General features: G+C 31.1%; 1 long non-coding RNA gene across 1 annotated transcript; it reads right to left on the bottom strand.

Moving 5' to 3' along the window:
* Positions 1 to 2,413: 2,413 nt before the first annotated feature.
* LOC126748144 (uncharacterized) lies at positions 2,414 to 3,463 on the bottom strand. Its single transcript, XR_007664644.1, has 3 exons — positions 3,325 to 3,463; positions 2,809 to 3,067; positions 2,414 to 2,745 (listed from the first exon to the last, which is right to left on the bottom strand). It is a non-coding gene; the product is annotated as an uncharacterized LOC126748144 (long non-coding RNA).
* Positions 3,464 to 20,660: the final 17,197 nt, after the last annotated feature.

Genomic DNA, 20,660 nt, shown 5'->3' with positions numbered 1-20,660 from the left:
TAATAATTGGCTTTACCAGAATAAACAATTGAGAATTCAAACTCCTTTTCAACACCTAGATCATCAAAATCGCCAAAACCAACAAAGCCGTCGCAAAAACATTGATGCACAAGAGCCACAGTGCCACCATATCCAAGGCCAGCCCTACAGAATTTGGAAGCTACAGAGTAGCCAGGAAGGGAAATTGGTTCCTCATTTCTCAACCAGTGCTCAGTAAGTAAGACATGGAAAATTTAAACTGTCTAAAAGTATATACAAATCATCAGATTTACCGCGCAGTGATTGAATGTTCAAAAGCATAATAGAAATGCATGCGTCAAAGTTGCCTACCCTAAAAAAGAAAAATTAACCAAGGTATCAGCTGAAGTAGAGTTAAGAGTAAGAGGAGAACTATCATCAGAGTTAGAGCCACTGGAATGCTTATCAAAATTAATATTAGATAACGGAACGGGGGAGAGTACAAAATTTCTTTTTAACGCATAACTAACAGTAACAAACAAAACCAGACGAACACAAAGAGCACTCTTACTAATTCTAAATTTATTATTTTGAGAGTTATTGCTGAAAATTCTTACTGAAGCCCTTTGGGACTTAAGAAATCTCTTACAAATAGATACCACATGAAAATAATTAAACTTATTTGTATCGTCGTAAGTTAAGCTTAAAGTTAAATTAGTGAATTTACCCAAACAAAGTAAACCATAAAAGGAGTGACAGTCAAAATAAGTTGATCCTAAATCTAAGCAAACAATAATATTATCCGTACTAACATAGTCAGTGGTTAATTCAAATATACGGTTTGCCATCTGGGATAAAGTATAGTTGGAGTGAACTTCACCATGAATAGAATAGATCTTAGAGTCCAAAGAATGTGTCATCCCAGAGGCTACACCTCTTGCAGTCTGATCACCAAACACCAGGACCTGCTTTCTGCATACATTGACATCAGGATTACTTGTCACAAAAAACTCTTTAACATCAGGTACTGTTAAATTCTTGGTACTAGAAGGATTGTCAAGTTCTGTACTAAGTGTACAATGAGTGGCAAATTCGATATCCGAAGAGTCCTCGATAACTTCCTCGCGTGAGTTAGAGGCTTTAAATACCTCCATGTCATTTTTGAGAGAAGCTATTTCACAAGAGTATGATTGATTTTCAGCTTCAAGAAGTCTAATTGAAGTAATCATTTTTTTGCATATCGAATTAGCTTCTTCTAGATCTTTCTGGAGTAAAGATATTTTTTCCTTCTGATCAGAAATAGAAATTTTCAAAAGCTCTTCATTCAGCATTAACTTATCAATCTCAGATTGCAACTTAATAACCTCTTCTCTTTTGTTATTTAATTCCTCAACCATTTTGCGCTCTGCTTCCAATATATCCTCCTCGAAGTCCTGAGTTAGTTTGCGTTCTTTTCGAAAAGCATTATCCCTAGATTCTAGTTCCTTATGCAAATCAGTCACCCTATCCTGTAGAAAACTAATTTCATCATTTTTAGATAATTCTAACTGTTCAATAAAGCTGTTCTTTTCATTGAGTGTGGATTGAAGCTCGGCAACCAATTTAAGTGCATTATCATGCTCAGTGGATTTCACAGAATTAGGTGAGGAAGCAGTTGATTTGCACACATCAGAACAAAAAATTTTTGTTTGTCCTATTTTTTCATGTGACCGAAAATCCCTTTCCAGACAGCTTGGATGAAAAACTCCCAAACATTCAATGCATAAATAATTATTAAATGTTTTATTAGCACAGCATTTAAATTTACTTTTTGGCTTCATACCATACATTTTGTGTGATTGTAAATACTTCTCAGAGAATGACCCCATAACACCAATTCATTTCATGGAAGCAAGAAGCATTCTAGTCTCAGAGAATCACCCAATGGTATTTGTACACAAAATCTTTATTTATATGATTGCATTCCAAGTTCTTTTATGGAAATGAAATCACACCAATTTGTCACTTTAATTTACAGTAAGTCAATTTGTTTTTACATCAAGATTTAGAGCGCACTTCACGTAACATACCGACCAAAAATTAAAATTTTTCTGACCTTCTGATATCGTGATTATACACGTATTTATGATATAAGAACGCACAAGCTGCAGTACGACCGTTCTCCCAATTTAACCCCACATTATACAATTCTATAATTATACTTTTTATAATGTCAGCCCTCATTGGTTGATCAAATTGAAAAAAAATGGGCTGTTTCCAATTTTTTAATAATCCTCGTATCATTACAGTTTGGCAACTCTTATGAGGTCCAATTTTTTGTATTTTTTTTCGATGTCTATTCTGTTGGACACATACACTTCATCAAAGGATAAAATACAAAGTTTATCAATGGGCTTCATATTCAATGTTATACCCTTTAATATTTTGATAACACTATGTAATATACCAGGTGTTAAATCAAAAGTGGCTGCCCAGGTTCTAAGAGTTGAGAGCCCTGGTAGAGGATAGCCATTAGCTCGTAAATATCTATAAGCTTTGGGGCTGACACTGCGTAAAGATATGGCCGATGCAATGTCCTCCGGGCTCCAATGAACAGTTTTCTTTTCAGGATGTTCCAGTTTTTTTATTTGTCCTGGAAAGAAAATTTTCATTAAAGATGTTTTCATCCACTTCCCTCTTTGATTTTTTTTCTGAAGTATCTTTAAAAGCATTTTATTTTTTTGCCTTAACACTGAAACTTTTGCTGTGAGTTTCTCTATTTTGTCTAGGTGTTCTTGACATGGATTTCTAAAAATAATTAAACATAAATAATATTTCAAATTATGTAATTATTAATACTAAAAAACTTACATTTTAGGCAGAGAATCAATGTCCATATTGATGCTAGTGTCTTCATAAGATACACTGTTTGTGCTCGTCGAGGGTTTGAGCATTGGACTAAGATTTTCTTTTAGTTGTGATGACATTGAGGACTTCGCTAATGGCAAATTGAAAGTTGGCAAAGCATCTTCTTTTAAAATCCTAGTATTCCTTGGATTATAATTCAGTAACCGCTGTCTTAAAGGCACTTCATAACAATCCTGTTCAAAATGTTCTGAACAAATGCATGCTGAAATCAAGAAGTACAAGTAATTGAGAGGTAAATTCATAAAAATAAAGGAAGGTACTTATTAATACGAGGGAGCAACCACTTAGAACAATTTTGTACACCAAATAGTAAAAACTATGCAAAAACTCATAGTCATTAAAAAAATCATACAAAAAAAATCATCAAAATTATAGAAAATGTGTATGTACACCAAAATAGTATTAATTAGTAATAACACTGCCCCCTTGGTACCTAAAATACATGTTTTGAACACCTACCATTTTTCAGATTAATTTTGTCTCCTCGGTGACACCTAATTACCCATTGTTTAGCAAGGTCTTCTTGTTTTGGAAATCGAAAATACTTAATTTTAGTTCCTTTTGTCTTTTTTGTGTGATTTTTACACCCCAGAACCGCACAGTTCACCATCAGTTCATCATCATCTGTTACACAGATGACGCAATGCGCAAAACGAAAACATTTTTACTCGAGCGGCTGACATACCGTGTTTTGGTACATCGTGAGTCTGCCCAACCAATCTGTAGCTAAGCGGTATCGGTGCGGGGAACGTGGTTGTAGACTAGACCCGCCTCATTTTATTCATAAAATGGCCAGTGACGTGCGAAATTTTATAAACCGATTACACAGATTTGAATGTATTAAATATTAAAAAATATGGTTTGGTTTTAATTTTAAAATAGGTATTTGTAGGTAAGATATTAATTTGGAAATTAAGGTCTTCTAAAATATTTTATTTGTAAATATGTAATAAAAAAATGACAGACAAGATTAGGGAAGTTTGAGATAAAAGTAAAGTAAAGAAAACACAAAATTTGTAATACACCTACTTAGTTTATTCACTTAAAATAAGAGTGCCGTACTCGATGCCTGGATATCGCGAGGGAAAGAGCACGGCAGATATTCCGAATTATGCTGTTTAAACATTGAATTTACTACATAATATGTATAATTTAAATTATTATTTAAATAAGTATAATCAATTTGTACCTGTTGAAGATATATTGCTAACCACTCCAGTAACAGTCTCACTCTGCCAGCATTTTTTAAACGTTAGGTCATTGTCTATCCAAGTTTCATCTAAATAGACAATATTGCGACCTTCGGCTCGGTGTTTTTTTATTTCTCTTAGGTATTTATACCTTAAAGATATTATTTTTGGAAAATTTTCTTCTTCTGGCAATTTTTGCAACAGCTTTCTGCTAGTAGGCACAACTTTAAACCCATATAAATTCGATTTATTAGGTGTTTAACTATTTGAAAATGAAAGTTGTCGTCTTGTTCTACCTTCGTCATTCGCGGTCTTTTTTTGCTTGCCGGGACTAGAAAGCATTTTGTTGGGGTCCGTCCGCATTCTTTCTTCATCTTCTTTGTGAATTTTTTTCACCATTGAAATGCTTACGCCAGTATATTGAGATACTCTTTCAAGTTTGCGCTTTACTGGTAGATTAACGAAGTTATTAGTAGCTTCTTCATTGCAAACCCTAAGAATTTGTACAAGAAGTATATAATCCTGATATTCGATTTTTTTTAGTCGTCGTTCCAATTCATATTACTTATATTTATAGACATTTTATATTCAAAATAACCAACATTAACTTTAAATCTTTTTTGTTTGTAAAGCAATCGAGCTTGGTTTTATTTCATTGAATATGATTTTTATTTATTACAACATTAGGTACATAATTTTTGAAATTTAGTGTCGCATAAATTATGATTTTATTTTAATGTTTTTTTTTCATAACTGTGCTTAGGCTTTATAATTCTCTTATTATCATTTTACTTACCTATAAACATTCGCAATCACTTCCCTTGCCTGGCTATGAATAAAGTTATTTATTTTAACGTAAATAACACAAAAACTGTTAAAAATTATGAACTTTGACAACAAAGAAACAAATAACATAAAACAACAACAAAACAGCAATAACAATAATAGCAAATAAACTAAACTATGCTACACTACTTAAAAGTCATAGGTTAGAAATTAAGTAGGTACCTAAAAATACAACAATAAAAACAGTTTAATAGCTCAAAAGTATTAACATACGCCGCCTCCACTGAATCGGCAAGAAATCGATATTATTCCGAAAATTACACAAAACCTGGTAGGATGCGATCCAATAAGATAGAGAAAGACAGAGAACTGCATAAAAATAATAAATTAATGGCCGCGATGTCATCAACCAATCACCTGTCCCCAAACAGCGAGATGCTTCCGCGAAAGCACGACGTTGCCGGCTTTGTAAGTTTTATCAGGAATTTCGGATAAATGTTAGTCAATATTGGATTTTATAATATGCAAAACATTAGCAAATAGAACTAAAAAATATGGTTTAAACTGCATTGCATTATTTATTATCTTTTTTATGATTAAATAGCTTAATTTTACCATTATATTTACTTTTTATTCAATACTATTTCGTTTTTGCAGTAAGACGTGACAACGCTTCAAAATTTCGCCCGCATTCTTTTCTTAGACACAGATCCGATGGTCAAACTGTAGTCCAGTGCAACAATATATTAGAATGGTCACCCGTCAAAACACCAGCATTCCACCTGCCAAACAATGTCATCCACCTTCTATTTACATTGTTTGAGAAGTAAAATGCTGGTGTTTTGACGGGTGACCATTCTAATATATCATTGCACTGCACTTTATCTGACATATATTACATGATATTTATGTCAGGCACTAGTTTTGATTAAGCGATCGAAAATTTATCGATCTTCTATATGATTGATCTAAATATCATTGCTTTTGCAGTCTCGACTCGCAAGAAATAAATCGTTCTCAATTTGAACGATTTATTATAACGACCAGTCTTGAAAAGTATCAAGAACTGTCTGGAAATGTATTTTTGAGCATACACGATGAGTGATAAGAAAAGCTAAAAAGAATAGCTAAAATGGAAAGATTATGAGTTAATTAATGTGTACCGTAATAAACCAGGACTTTAGAATGTTAAAAGTGAAATTTATAAAGATAGAGTGAAAAAACGAAATACCCTACGTGAGCTGGCCGAAAAATTTGAAACCACTGTGGAAGAAATAACCAGAAAAATCTATAACTTAATGCAAATTAATTTTTTTATGCGCGTTTTAAATAATTTTTTTAAATTAACTTTTAGGAATCAATTGAACAACGAATTTAAAAAACCTTGTAAGAAAAAATCAGGCCAGTGTACCGACACGCTTTATATAACTTCTCCTTGCGGGCTAACAAAAATAGTCTCAAAACTCTAATTTTCCTCTGGCGTTATTAAATTTGTATAATTATTACGCTATTGCATCAACGGCAACAAATTTGGCGGTTTATCTTATATACATCAAGCGGCCAAATCAATTGAATCGACGTGTTCTGGAGCAAGAAGAATCGATTTCCTAACTATTCTAAATACCTTGATACCAAAAGCATTTTCCACTATTCTGCTTGCTCTGCAAAGTCGATTATAAATTCTCATTGAACCTTGAGTGTTAAAATGGCTAAGGCTATTGCATTTATATGTGGTTTCAAAGGAAATGCGTGAAAAACCAGGGGCATACGTAATACTCTTCCTGGAAGTGCAGGTTTCTCTAATTTTTCTACTTTCCGTATTTATGAAACGAAATACTCTCAAAAAATTAAAAAAACTCCCTCCTCAGAAATTCTACCATTAGAAATAACTGCAGCGATAAGGAACTTATAGTCAGCATCAACAACTGCCATTAAAACAGTGCTATGTTGTCCTTTATAGTTAAAATAATAGCTACCGCTATTCTGAGGTGCCTGGATAATAAAATGTTTGCCGTCGATAGCCCCAAAATAATTTGTGAAATTGATGATATATTTGACATTAAAGTAGATCAACTAATCCTAAGATTCTTAAGTGATTATGTAAGTAGTCATAAAGAAAAAAGTAAACTTCTAAATTCTAAAACACTAAAAGAACAACCGCGAAAACAGAGAATCAAGAAAAAATACAATTCGTGTCCAATATTAAATATCCACTAAAAACTAAATACAGTTTTTAACTAATTCCTATTTTTCTTCAATTTGCCAGACTTTACAAGCGACATACACACTTGAAAATCAAATAAATCTTCAATAGTTAACAGATAACCCTGGGCTATTACCGCTTAAATTAGGTTAAGCTAAAATCAAACAAAATACACATATATTCATACATTGCTATAACCTTAACCCAATAACCTCAGAAGTACATGAACTTCGTAGAAAAAGCTTAAACGAATGCCCTTAAATCTTGTTCCAGATTATAATTTAGAAACCGCTGCTTATTTGAAAATGCAAGAATGTTATACATTCATAATTGAATTGATACGCTACCCCAGTATTTGGAAAACCCTAATTTATGGAGCAGTAGTAGCCACCTAACTTAGCTACTCTATTTTTTTACGCTAGAAATTCAAACCAAGATGCGACTCTTCCAAGACTACCTCGCCAGGCCCTATAGTTGAAGCCTCCAGGGGAAAAGTTATTTTCCCTCTTTGTATAGCCAGTATTATTGTATAAGCATCTTCTTATCTTTAGCTTAGGTTAGGATTTATATTATATTATAACTTTTTTTAAGTCTTTAGCAATTAGTTAAGCTTTTGAAGAAAATTATTACGTCCTTTACAGTATTATATATACCCCATTTCTTTTTCCATAGGAGCAAAGGTCCTCATCACTTATTCAAAAGTACTATGAATATAGGATGAGTCTTGAGTGATAAAACAGTTCGGTTTTACCAAAAATAAATCGACATGTTCGGTATCATCTTAAATACAATAGGGTCGTAAAATTCGCACAATGGTTGTATTTTATATGTATTTTTACATCATATTAATGTTGTTCATTAATATGATAAGCCAGTATCGGGCAGTCAGTTTAAGAGTTTTGCTTATGGGTTTTATAATTTTTTTCTTGCTTATCTTTAATAATTTGGTGTTTTAATTTTCAATTTAATTTAATTTTTATTATAATAAGGCGAATGCTCCATTGAATCATAATAAAGATTATTTTCAATTATCAGTCAAATAAATTAAATCAGTTAATGATACCGTTGACTGAATATTTGGGAAGATGCGCCACCTTATGGACAAAACTGTACCTTCAAATGTACCCGACAATGGGATGCACTGTCGTATCGTTCTCGCTAAAATTTTAAAAGATTTTTGCGATCTCGGTGGCTTAATAGTTTTCTTTTTTTAAGGCAGGATTGGCTTACGATTGGATTTATCCTTATTTTAATTAACCATCTGTAACTGTTATTTTTAGTTATTTACTTTCTAGAAAAAACAACAAGTAAAATACATACAAGGTTGTCTTTGTTAAATTTGTCTAGATAGATTTGTCTAATAGACTTGTCTTTATACAAGGTTGTAAAGTTTTGATAATGTTTTTTATTCGCAAGTATGAATAGTTAGTTGTGGATTGTTTTTTTTTAATTACCTGTCACCATATGCCGCGAGCAGTGGCCCGGTAAGCAACGTGGTTTTGGGATTAAATCGCACTACAAAAACAATCCGCTTCCTAGCGACATTTATGGATTTATTTCCATAATGGTCAGCACGGCAGAGTTCCTCCGGCTCAGGCTATAAAGAAATAGGTACATACATTTGAAAACACAGAATCAGCTGTCAATGTCAAACATAAGAGACTAAAAAAAGTGTACGAAATCCTGAGAATGTCCATCGCATTAGACAATCTGTAGAGCATAGTCCAAAACGTTTAACCCGAAAGTGAGCTCAAGCATTAAACATATGCAAGACTACTTTACTTCGAATATTGCACAAAGATCTCAACTTTGCACGCATACAAAATTCAAATAGGCCAAGCACTAAAACCAATAGATGCAACGAGGCGCACATACAGCCCGAAGATAACAGTAGGGTGTGCTATATCATCCATGGAAATTATCGGTCCCTACTTCTTTGAAGATGAGAATGATATAACCGTTACGCTCAATTCCGAATATTATACCAATATGATTAATCATTGTTTGAGTCAGCAATTAATCAGATTTGTCTACTGAATGCTTTAAGTTTATGTACATGTATAAAATATATAAGATACTAATTAATTTTGCAAATACAGCTAAACTAATAATTTTATTAATATTATTCTAATAGGTCTAATAATAAACTATAATAGGTCTATAAATAACCTAACTAGGTAGGTAGGTACCACACATATCCGTAACAAAAAATAATAGTAAACTAATATTTGATCTCAACCACAAGTACCGTAAAATTTATAGAAAATAAATAAATAAAATAAAAAAATATATATATATAACCTCATTTTTTTTCGCGGCTAGATTTACTCAGCCGGTAAACATGTCATTTGCGACGTAACAGGTGACGTCATATCTAATTTACCGGCTGAATATCGCCAGCCATTAACGATCTGCTAGTCACGGCGTAATTTTTAATACTACACCCACCTAACAAGGTTCATGATCCTTTCCTGTGGTATACAATATTTTAATATAATTTAAACATTCACATTTATTACCCATAAATTATAATTGAACTTAAACTCATTTTATAATAATAATAATAATAATAATAATAATAATAATCGTAAAAAAAACAATAGATTGACAAATATTACAAATAGAAAAAAAAAGGCGAAGTCTAGCCTAAGGCTACTCAAACTTAACCCTAATAAATAATAAATAAATTTCGGTAATCATACATAATAATAATAAGAAAAATAATATAAAGATGAAATATTATAAAGAAACAATTGTTCACACCAAAAAATACTTATACCCAACACGGAGGAGATATAAAACTCACAACCTGCACCAAAACAGGACTGTACACAAACAAATACCTTTGTATGCAATCGTAAACAACCATCATGTTACCTCTGGAGCACACCATACTAGTGAGTTAAAAAATAGGAGCTCAACTGTTCTCTAAACAAATACAACCTAAATCCTGACTTAAACTTAGTAAAATTATAAAGTAGTAAATCATTGTTTGGCAAGGAATTACATGTTTTAATCGCATTATAAGTAAAAGACTTCTTGTATGTTCTTGTATTATGTCGAGGAATAATATATTTAAATTTATTTCTGGTATTTATATCATGGACGCTTAAATTGGTTTTAAATTTATTTTTTAGAGATTTAGATATGAATTTTGAATTAGTAATTAAACCATGCATGAAAAGACCCAAATGTTGAGTTCTACGATTTGACATATTTAACCAGTTCAACTCATTAATTTTATGTGATACGTGATCTGACTTTCTTAAATTAAAAATTAGACGAATACATGTATTCTGCACCTTTTGAATACGATATTGTTCCGCTTGACGAAGACAAGGGCCATAAATAAAATCAGCATAGTTAAAGTGGGAAAGTACAAGAGTTTCACATAACATTGCCATTAACTTGGTACCTAAAAGGTTTCTATTGGAATATAGTTGCTTAAGCGATGTAAATGACCTTTGTAGAAGTAACTTAATATGATCGAAGAAATTAAGCTGACAATCAAGTATAACACCTAGATTACGAGCAGAATTACAAAATGGTAATATTTGGTCATCTATTTTGATTTTAATATTATTTTTTAAATATTCGTTTTGATTTCTTTTGCCAAACAGCATAAGTTTTGATTTTGATGGATTTAGTTGAAGGCCATGTTTTTTAGAGAGATCTTTTAGGTTGTTTAGTTCATGATTGATAGTTTCGTTACAAGTAACAAAGTCTTTTGAAGAGAAGTGATAGTACAACTGGGTATCGTCAGCAAAAGCTTGTATCTTTCCGACATGAAGAGAGCTTATAAGTTCAGAAGTGTAAATAATAAAGAAAAGGGGGCCAAGGATAGAGCCCTGAGGTACTCCTGATAGTATGGCACTAGACTCCGAGTACACACCATTAACAAACACTTTTTGTGACCTGTTCGGCAGGTAAAATTGCTATAATGCGTAAGTCATTGAAGGTCTCTGGCTTTTTTGATTTTGGTAAAGGTATTCCTAGTGCAGTTTTCCAACTTTGAGGAAAATAATTTTGTTCTATGCAACTGTTAATAATATTAGTTATGTAAAGATCAATAAATGGACTGCAATATTTTAACATAGATGATGTGATTTTATCTGTGCCACAAGCAGTAGTTTTCATGTTTTGAATAATTTTATGAACATCTTCTATAGAACACATGGAAAGCTTAAATTTTTTCGATGCGCTGAATTTGTTGTTTTCGTAAAATTCTATAGTTTCATCACAGTCGTTAGATCTGTTGTTAAAAAATTGAGAAAAATGCTGGTTTATTAAGTTTGGATCTGTTAAATTAGGTGATAACTTGCTATCACTTGAGCTTAGGACATTTAACGATCTTAGTGCTGACCATGTTTTTTTGTCTAGAAATAAAATTGAGATAGGCCTTTTTTTCGGATCTCAGTACAGAAACTGTAAAATTACGTAGTTCTTTGTACCGGTCCCAATCTTGAGGTTCTTTAGTATGCTTAAATTTTTGTAAGGCTTTATCTCGCTCCTTCATGACAGCCTTCAAATTTTCTGTTAGCCACGGAGCATGAGGTTTTGTCACTCAAGATTCTTTAAAGGGAGCATGAATATCAAAAAGTCTGTTTAAAAAATTAGTAAAAAGAAGTAATTTTTTGTCTATATCGTTCTCATAAACAATGTCCATCCAAGGCAAATTGTAGAGATCGGACAAAAAATCATTTAAAACAAAACCTTTAAAACAACGATACGTAACAAGTTTTGATAAAGGTTTATTAGATTTTAGTTTTAAGTCAACAAAAACGAGTCTGTGATCAGAGATTGTATCGGCAGAGAGTGTACCAGAGGATGCAACTAATGTGGTATCACTGATAAAAATTGGATCTATAAGCTTGCTTGAATTTTGAGTTATCCGAGTTGGTTCGTTAAGTATCTGAACAAGATTATATGAGTCAAAACAGTTAAGGACAACATTATTAAAATCAAAAAAATTAATATTAAAGTCTCCTAAACATAATACCACATCAAAATTTGGAACAACTTCAGATAAAATGTTATCAAAATCTTTCAAAAGAGGACCTATGTTTATATTTGGGGGGCGATAAAAATTACCAATGGCAATAGAAGAAGATTTTAGCTTTATTTTTAAAAAGATATATTCAAGTTCTTTAGTTATTGGGAAATCAAATATAATTAAGTCTACATCTAAGTGATCTTTAACATAGGCACCCACACCGCCTCCTCTACCATCTCTGTTTTTCATATAAAAATTATAGCCCGGCATTTTGAAAACAGATACATCCTGACCATTAGAAAGCCAAGTTTCTGTGACTAAAATAACATCAAAATTATTTGAATTTACAATCAAAGTCTGAAAGTCATTGAAAGCTGTGTTTATTGAGCGCAAATTAATGTGCGCTACTTTCATTTTCACGCCATAAAAATTTAAAAAAAATAAATAAAATAACTGTACTTAAACAAAGAACTCCTTTAAACTAAATATTAACGCAACAAACAACATCATTACATAATAAAGATGGCTCCAGAAGTATCTACCAATCATACGATATACAAAAATATATCAAGAAAATAATAAATCACCCCCAAGTATAGTTTAACAATTATGAATAAAAAATATTTATAAATTGATTATGATTGTATGTGGGCAATAGAAATATGCAGGTTGAGTAATTACAATTTAAATTTTAAGTGGGTGCAGGTTTTAAGTAATATATGATAAATCCAAATAATAAACACAATTAATGTAAAGAAAATATAAAAAAATATAAGAAAATATAAAATGATATAAAAACTAATCATTAATTACATATTATTTAATTATATTTGTTTATTAGACTTTAGACATATTTGACTTTGGAGTGGAGCGTTTCCGGGCACTAAATTAAAAAAAAAATCCTTCATATTTTATATCTATTTTGGTAGTAAAAATGTTCTAAAAATATTTCAATTTTTGTATACAGTGTGTATACAATACATGAGGACCATCATATTTTATTTAAGGTGTTTTCTTTATTGAATGTTGCTTTAATTCTGCTATACAAGTCAAAAAAGTACTTAAGTCTGTTTAGCTTGAAACGGAGAAAATCGACAAAAATGATTTTCTTCTAAATACATATTAAAACTTTGTATTTTCATACCGGGTAAAACATTTTTAATAATAATTGATGATTCGGTTTAAAAGTTTTAATAATATTGTTATTTCCACTAAGAAAAACGACTTAGGTCAGTGCTATAATGAAAATATAAGGGAAAAAAAAGCCCTAAGTCGATATAGGTCTTTTTTACTTGTAAAAGCGCTCGAGCCTCGTCCACTTTACAAGTGAAGCACTAGCTTAAGTCCGAAGTCTGATGACATCAGCTACTATACAACTCACGATTTATATTCTTGATTCACTCAATTAATATATTCTTTGTTTATTGAAATTATCGCCCGGTTTAATGTTGGCGAACATTGCAAATCGTAATCCTATCGATAATTTGCTGGTGACAACAGGAAACCAGCTGATGACCCTCGGGTTTCCTCGCTCGTTTCCCGGGACTGAACGAAGGCATAGGACTGTGTTTTCTTGTAACGAAGCGTGACGCTCGAGCATTTTACAAGGGAAGAAGAACCTTAATCTTTGCACATTTGCACTTGTTGTATTTGAGACCGATCTTTGAAGCTTTTACAAGTTAAAAGGACCTAAGTCGACCTACGACAATTCTGAGTTGTAAATGATCACACGTGGTACGTCACCATTTACAACTTTTTCTATACTTAAGTCTTTTATCCTTTGGAAAATTTAAGTTATAGTCGCATAAAATATGCAATTAAAAAAAAACGGTAAACTTTTTTAGATTTCCGCAGATAGATGTGGAATCCACTTGGCTATCGATTGATATAAAAAACTCATTTTTATCAAAAAAGTGACTTAAGTACTTTTTTGACTTGTACAGAAAAATTAGTAATTTTATTTTCACCTGAGTTGTCCTTGCCTACTACCTATTCTTTTTAATCTATTTCGGATTTTCGGTTGTTTCTTTTAAATTTTTTTTTTATTTGGTGCCATGTAATAATGTGGTTTGTTTTGGTTAGTGTCGATAAGTCAAATATTTTTATTTGGTAAAGGTCTAATTATAATTTATTTTAAATTATAAATATTTGGTAGCCATATCATATATTTACAAATATGAAAATCATCAGAAACTGCTTAGGTTTTTGATAAAAGGTTTTTTGCATATTAAGAGTTTTCCTTTCTTTTATTTATTTCGAATTTGATAACTTATCACTGCATAGACATTTTTAAACGTTATTTTAAATACATCCTTATAAAAAAAATTGTTGTAACCTAGATGTAGAGGGTAAAATATTAGCTTGGATGTTTATCTGAGGTATTAACTTTAAAATTTCTGGTTTACATTCTTTTTCATTTTGACTAATTTGAATTATAAATTTATTTCATGCAAAAACAAAAAAAAACAGGATGGGCTAAGCTTGATGTGGTGTTATTTATTGAATTAAATTTTGCTTAGGGTCTTAAATTTATTAGGTCCCTAACATTATTTCAATTCCAATTAATTAAAAAACTTTACATGGTGGATAAGAATGAAATTTGTGCTCAATACATCTTACCTCAATTCAGTTTGTTGATCATCCAAACAATTTAAAATTCACATTGCAACTTACAGTCTAGTCTGGATCTTGTACACTTTTATATACAGAGTGTATCACACGAAAAGTCGATTTGTGCAACCTTTTCAAAGAATGTTTAAAATACATTTTTTTTCTGCTTCATTTATTTTTTTTTCAATCCAAGTAAATAATAATTAATATTCCTATTTATTATTAATAATCCTTTAATACTTCTAGATAATTTTTTTTTCAATTTTCTTTATTCTCATTGAGACTTTGATACAATTTACCCTGATTAAAGTGAATCTTTGTACTCTTCTATCATTGACAGGATTTAGGAAAGGAAGAAGAATAAATTTGACTGAGCACTCACTTTTATTATAAAAGAATTCTTTTTTTTATTTTGTGAATATTGTAATTATTTTCTGTAATGAAGTGTTATAATTTTCAACCCAATTATTTCAAATTTATCATTTCAAATTTGTAATCCTGGTTCTCACATCTTTATGATTGCAGCTGGTGTGAAATTTGCCACAGAGCAGGCACATATAAAAAAAAGTTTAGATTCTATTAAAAGCATAATTGAAGAATTTGAAGGCTACAGACTCTGTTGTTTTCGTATGAAGTCTCAATTATCACATGTTGCTGGTAGGGCAAAAAAAATTCCTCAAATTGAATTAATAATAATAATTTTTTTATTATTATTCATTCAGATAAATTAATAATAGTTTATACTTTAAATTATAAACAATATTACCGTTTATGCGTTTTTTAACGTTCTTCATAAAAGTAGGGGTATCAATCTAATAAAAAGCATTTCTATGGAAATTAATCATTTTATAATTATTATAGATTTCTTAATAAGTTTTTATTATTCTACGTTTATGATGGCGTTTCTCTCTTGATATGATGTTATGACCAAATCAGAATTTACTTGTGAAAAGATCGTCTCGAATCGCCTTTTTTCCCTGCTGCGGCACACATTTTTACCATTGGTTCACACCAATAGTTCACAAAAACACTCAAATGAGATGTTTTACCTTTTTCAACATAAAACTAAAGAAAAAACACAGAACTTCAGAATTGCCGAATGTAAACATAAAGCCGTTTAACGAGATGACATTTAGCAAGATGATATCAGCTTTTGTTTGCGGTGTTGCCATTCTAAATTTTTTGGAAGCGGTTTTCGGATTAAGAATGTTTAAATAATTATTTTTTTTACTTGGAAGATGTGATTTTTGCGCCTAAAATAAAATATATTTATTTCTACTTTTTATTTGTAATCCAAACTCTAACATTATTATATCCCAGGTAGCAAAATTACGTTTTGAGAACGTCGTTTTTCGTACTTTTTGGTCTATATGACGAGTAATTTTGACGTCTTTACAACCTTAACGTGACATACAAATGTCACATCCAAAATGAAGTCTTAAGAGACGTCGCTGAGACGTTTTAAATAAAGGCTAAATGACGTCTTAAATGCAATGGAAAAAGACGCCTGAAAGATGTCAAATATTTATATAGGACGAGATTTAAAACTTTGAGGACTTCTTGAACAAAAAAAAACATTCTTACTTAAAATCCAAATATATATTTTTTTATTTATTTGTAAGTATATCGAAATAATACAAACATTCTTCAGTTAATTTTCTTAAGAAAACATTCGGTACAAAAATACTGACTTTTAATCTTTAACCTTTATGATATTTCGGGCAAACATTACCTCCTGAGTAGTCAATCTAACATCTTTTTATAAACAATATAGTTTTTTACATATACATCTATAAAAAATCATAAGTAACATAAATATAACAAGGCATACTAATAGAAATGAATGCTTTTATTTCTTAACTTTTAATTCCAAACTGTCAAAAATCTAATTAAATTAAATCAAATAAGAAAACGTGAAAAGGATGATTCCCTTTAGAAAATGAAGCTTATGAAGACTGCTGCTGCAAAAAGCCATAAGAAGTAAATTAGGTTTATTACAGAATATGGCCCCCAACATGTCCATGAACACATGGCAGAAGCCAGTTCAACAGCTATTAAAAAAAAATTCTGTCGATATTTAAACCATTAAAATATAAAATAATGTACCTGAATTTGATACAGTTTGGCCGTTTGCTAAGATGGTAAGCATGTGCAGCACCCAAAACGTAAAACAATTATCAAACACAAAGGTAAATACAACACCATTACAAAACCGGGTTGCCGGTCGGTAGCGGTGTATATTGTATATTGACCAGGTACATTGTTTTTGTACAGTTTTGCATGTATTTATTTTGTTTGTATATTTATTTTTATTTTTATTTTGTGTGTTTTGTTTTGTTTTTATATGTTTTTTTTTATTAGCTTTGTCTACAAAATTTTGTAATTTTTTGACGCTTTGAAGCATATGATTGATTGATTGATTGATGGTGGGGCCAGCGCCACCGGTACCACCAATTGCATATCTTATTTTAGTCACGTGATAGATTACTGAAATTTAACCCTATTTGCGTATTAACAAACCCAGCCGCTTTAGTGTGTTTATTGTACAGCGAATATAGTGCAGGTGATCCCTGGTTCAATTCTCGATATTGCCTCTTCTTTTTATTTTTTTTTTACTTTAAAATTTTAATTTTCGTAGTGAATTATGTAATGAAAGAAACTCAATATTGACCTGTGGTAAAAGAAATTCATTTTAAATACCAGAAAGTAGGCGCTAATTAACCTGAAAAGACCAATCAGGACGACATAAAGACGTTTCACTGACGGTTTTAAAATTACGGCGCCCGGACGTTAATTTAGGTCACAAAAAGTCTGTGACCATAATGCGAACCTAAAAATTACGGCGCGTAACGTCTGTAACGGATGTTTATCGAGCAAATTAGACAATTGCAAAATATCCTATATTACGAGTATAATATTAGAGGTTATTAGCACCTCCACACGATGTCATAAATTGGTACATTAAATTGCAAACTATTAGGAAATAAGTGGGTCTTTATATTAAGCAAGTGGTGAAATACTAAAAAGGTGCTGACTTGTAAATGTGTATGGATGTAAATATATATACTTTTGGTTTGAACTTTTAATATAGATTTTGACTTTAAAAGATGTGGTTTTACTAACGTCGCGCGGTATGCCCCTTCGAACATATTTAAATAATTTCAGCCTTTACACGTCATCTTCCTACCTGGGATGTGTTGATATATAGCTGAAAATTTCCTATTTTGAAAATGTGTGTAAACTTGACAACAGAGAATCGGTGAATATGTTTGTAAACAAAACATCTTTTTCGTTCCTGTACACATGTTGAACTCAAACAATTCAACTCTTGTTATTTACTAATTCTAGTCTTTCAAGGTTCTAAGTAATGATTACTTCCTTTTTAATATGATACTTGCCTTTTAACTTTTACATTATTAAATCAAATAAAACCATTTATGTAGTAGAATGTGACGCCAATGGTTTATTGCCGCTTGATCTAGGCTATCGACCCCTTCTTGTGCGTCTATGAAATAGGAAATTTATTATAATAAAAAGTTTATTTTGAAACAAAATTTCGGGTATCCGACTTGTAATTCATGATATAAATAATAAATATAAGTGACCAACACAAAAATCCCTAAATTATATGCGATGTTGCCATGTTGTGCCGGAAATAACGATCTGACAAAAGACTTATAGTAAAAATTTGGTATAATGGTGTTGTAATATATGGGGATTTAGATGTAGTAGAAATCATAGGTACTACTTTAAGAATAGCTAAAGTTATATATTTCCCAACTCAAAAATGATATATTCGCATTCCACAATTGTTTAGGCCTACCACCGCTTAAAAAAGTATACATAATAATATAGTTATATTCCTAAACAATCTCAGTAACTTACACAACTTGTTTATTCTAAATACTAAATTATATACAAAATTATAATATACATGACAGGGTGTCGACAAAATTCGGTGCGAATATTTTAAGGGCGTATTGTTTGAGTCAAAATAAGCCTTTCTTTCCTATAAACATTTGTCCTAAAGGGCGCCTCTTCAGAGCTACAGCTCACGTAAGCTACACTAAGAAAATCGATAATTGGGAACTGTGGCTACAGTTGACAGTGGCTACAGTTTACTAGACGCTGCACATGTTGGGCGGCCATATTCTGTAATAAACCTAATTTACTTCTTATGGCTTTTTGCAGCAGCAGTCTTCATAAGCTTCATTTTCTAAAGGGAATCATCCTTTTCACGTTTTCTTATTTGATTTAATTTAATTAGATTTTTGACAGTTTGGAATTAAAAATTAAGAAATAAAAGCATTCATTTCTATTAGTATGCCTTGTTATATTTATGTTACTTATGATTTTTTATAGAAGTATATGTAAAAAACTATATTGTTTATAAAAAGATGTTAGATTGACCACTCAGGAGGTAATGTTTGCCCGAAATATTATAAAGGTTAAAGATTGAAAGTCAGTATTTTTGTACCGAAGTAAAATTGGCTTTACACCATTTTTTGGACGGAAAATGTCAAGAGCATCCAAAATCTGGAACTTTTTAAAAGATTTGATGCAAAACTGTCGTCAGTGTTCCAAATATTCGACTTTAAGCAATTTACGCAGGCTGTAGCTCTGAGGGGGTGCATTTTAGGATTAAGTCTTACTTTAACTTAAACGATACGCTCTTAAAATATTTGCACCGAATTATGTAACACCCTGTATTAATACATCACTTATACGTACATATACTAGTGTCCGTGCAAATGATTTTGAAAAATACCCTAAAATTTTTAGGATCTGTTTGGTAATGGTCACCTAAGAAAAAGTAGGTGCAAACGACTGTTGGAGGTTTGCAATCCCAAACAAATATCGACCAGTTTTTACCATACCATATTTCTAACATCTGAATGAAGCATTAGTTATTGTGAACCTAGCGTCCGATTGATATAAAAATCGAGAACGCAGCATATGTCGTTTGCCAGCAGGCAGCAACCTATTTATAGTCCCCACTTTCTGTTCCGTTCGATCTCTAGGTTTTTATTATTTATATTAAAAAAAAGTTTTATCCAAATGCTGTGGACATTTTGGGAGTTTTTTTTTCACACATATGGCAAAATTCTTTCAAGCCGGAAGCCTTATTTATGTTCTTTTGGTTTAGGCAGTAAGCAGTGAGGCTTAAAATAAGTATGGGTTCCAAAAAGAGCTTTCTACAGCTCCAATTCCAGTATATCCAGATTCCAGCGTATGCAGATATGGAAGAAGGCACATAGGACATGACTTAGCTGTAGTTGATAAGAATAACTCTCTTCCTGACTAAGAGCAGGAATAGTGAAGAAGGTTCCTGCAGGTCGAGAGCTATGTATATGAAAAGTGTAAGTTGAAATATGTATCTATCTGACCTAATGCCTGCTCACAAAATCCGGTAAGGCAGCAGTCACCCCCTAAAAAATGGTCCCTGTGTGGTTTTTATTAATTTGAAAATCTAAAATAAGTTTTGTGGAATTTTTGTGAGTGGAGTTTTCTCTTGTCTTATAATTATTAATTATTAATAATTAATTATCTTAATCTTATTCTATTTGGTATAATGTGTTATATAAAACAAATAACTTCTCAAGAGTTAAACAAGGAAATAATTGTCACCCTTAAATAAATGAGTGTCTATGTAAATGTGTAAAAAATACTTATATAATTATTAAATGTGAGTAGAAGTATAATAATGAAACTAGGAAAAATAAACCTATAGTAGACTGATAATATCAGTAACCAGATATCAAAGTATAAACCCTGTACCAAAAATTAACTTTTATTTTTTAAAATTATTTTTATGCCATAAAAATATGTGAATTAAGGCAACCCTTAACAATATTTAAAGTATTGGTACCCTGTCTCACCATAATATATATTAATCCATAAATATTACTATGCTACTGCTCTTTGTTAAATTTTAATTATTTTTTTATCCTGTTTACAAAAATCATAATTCTCAAGACTCTTAGAAGATTATAAACCTCTGCAGCTGCAGTTA

This window comes from Anthonomus grandis, chromosome 22 (assembly GCF_022605725.1).
Source record: "Anthonomus grandis grandis chromosome 22, icAntGran1.3, whole genome shotgun sequence".
In the NCBI taxonomy this organism is placed as follows: Eukaryota; Metazoa; Arthropoda; class Insecta; order Coleoptera; family Curculionidae; genus Anthonomus; species Anthonomus grandis.
This window is presented reverse-complemented; position numbering and strand designations above follow the sequence as displayed.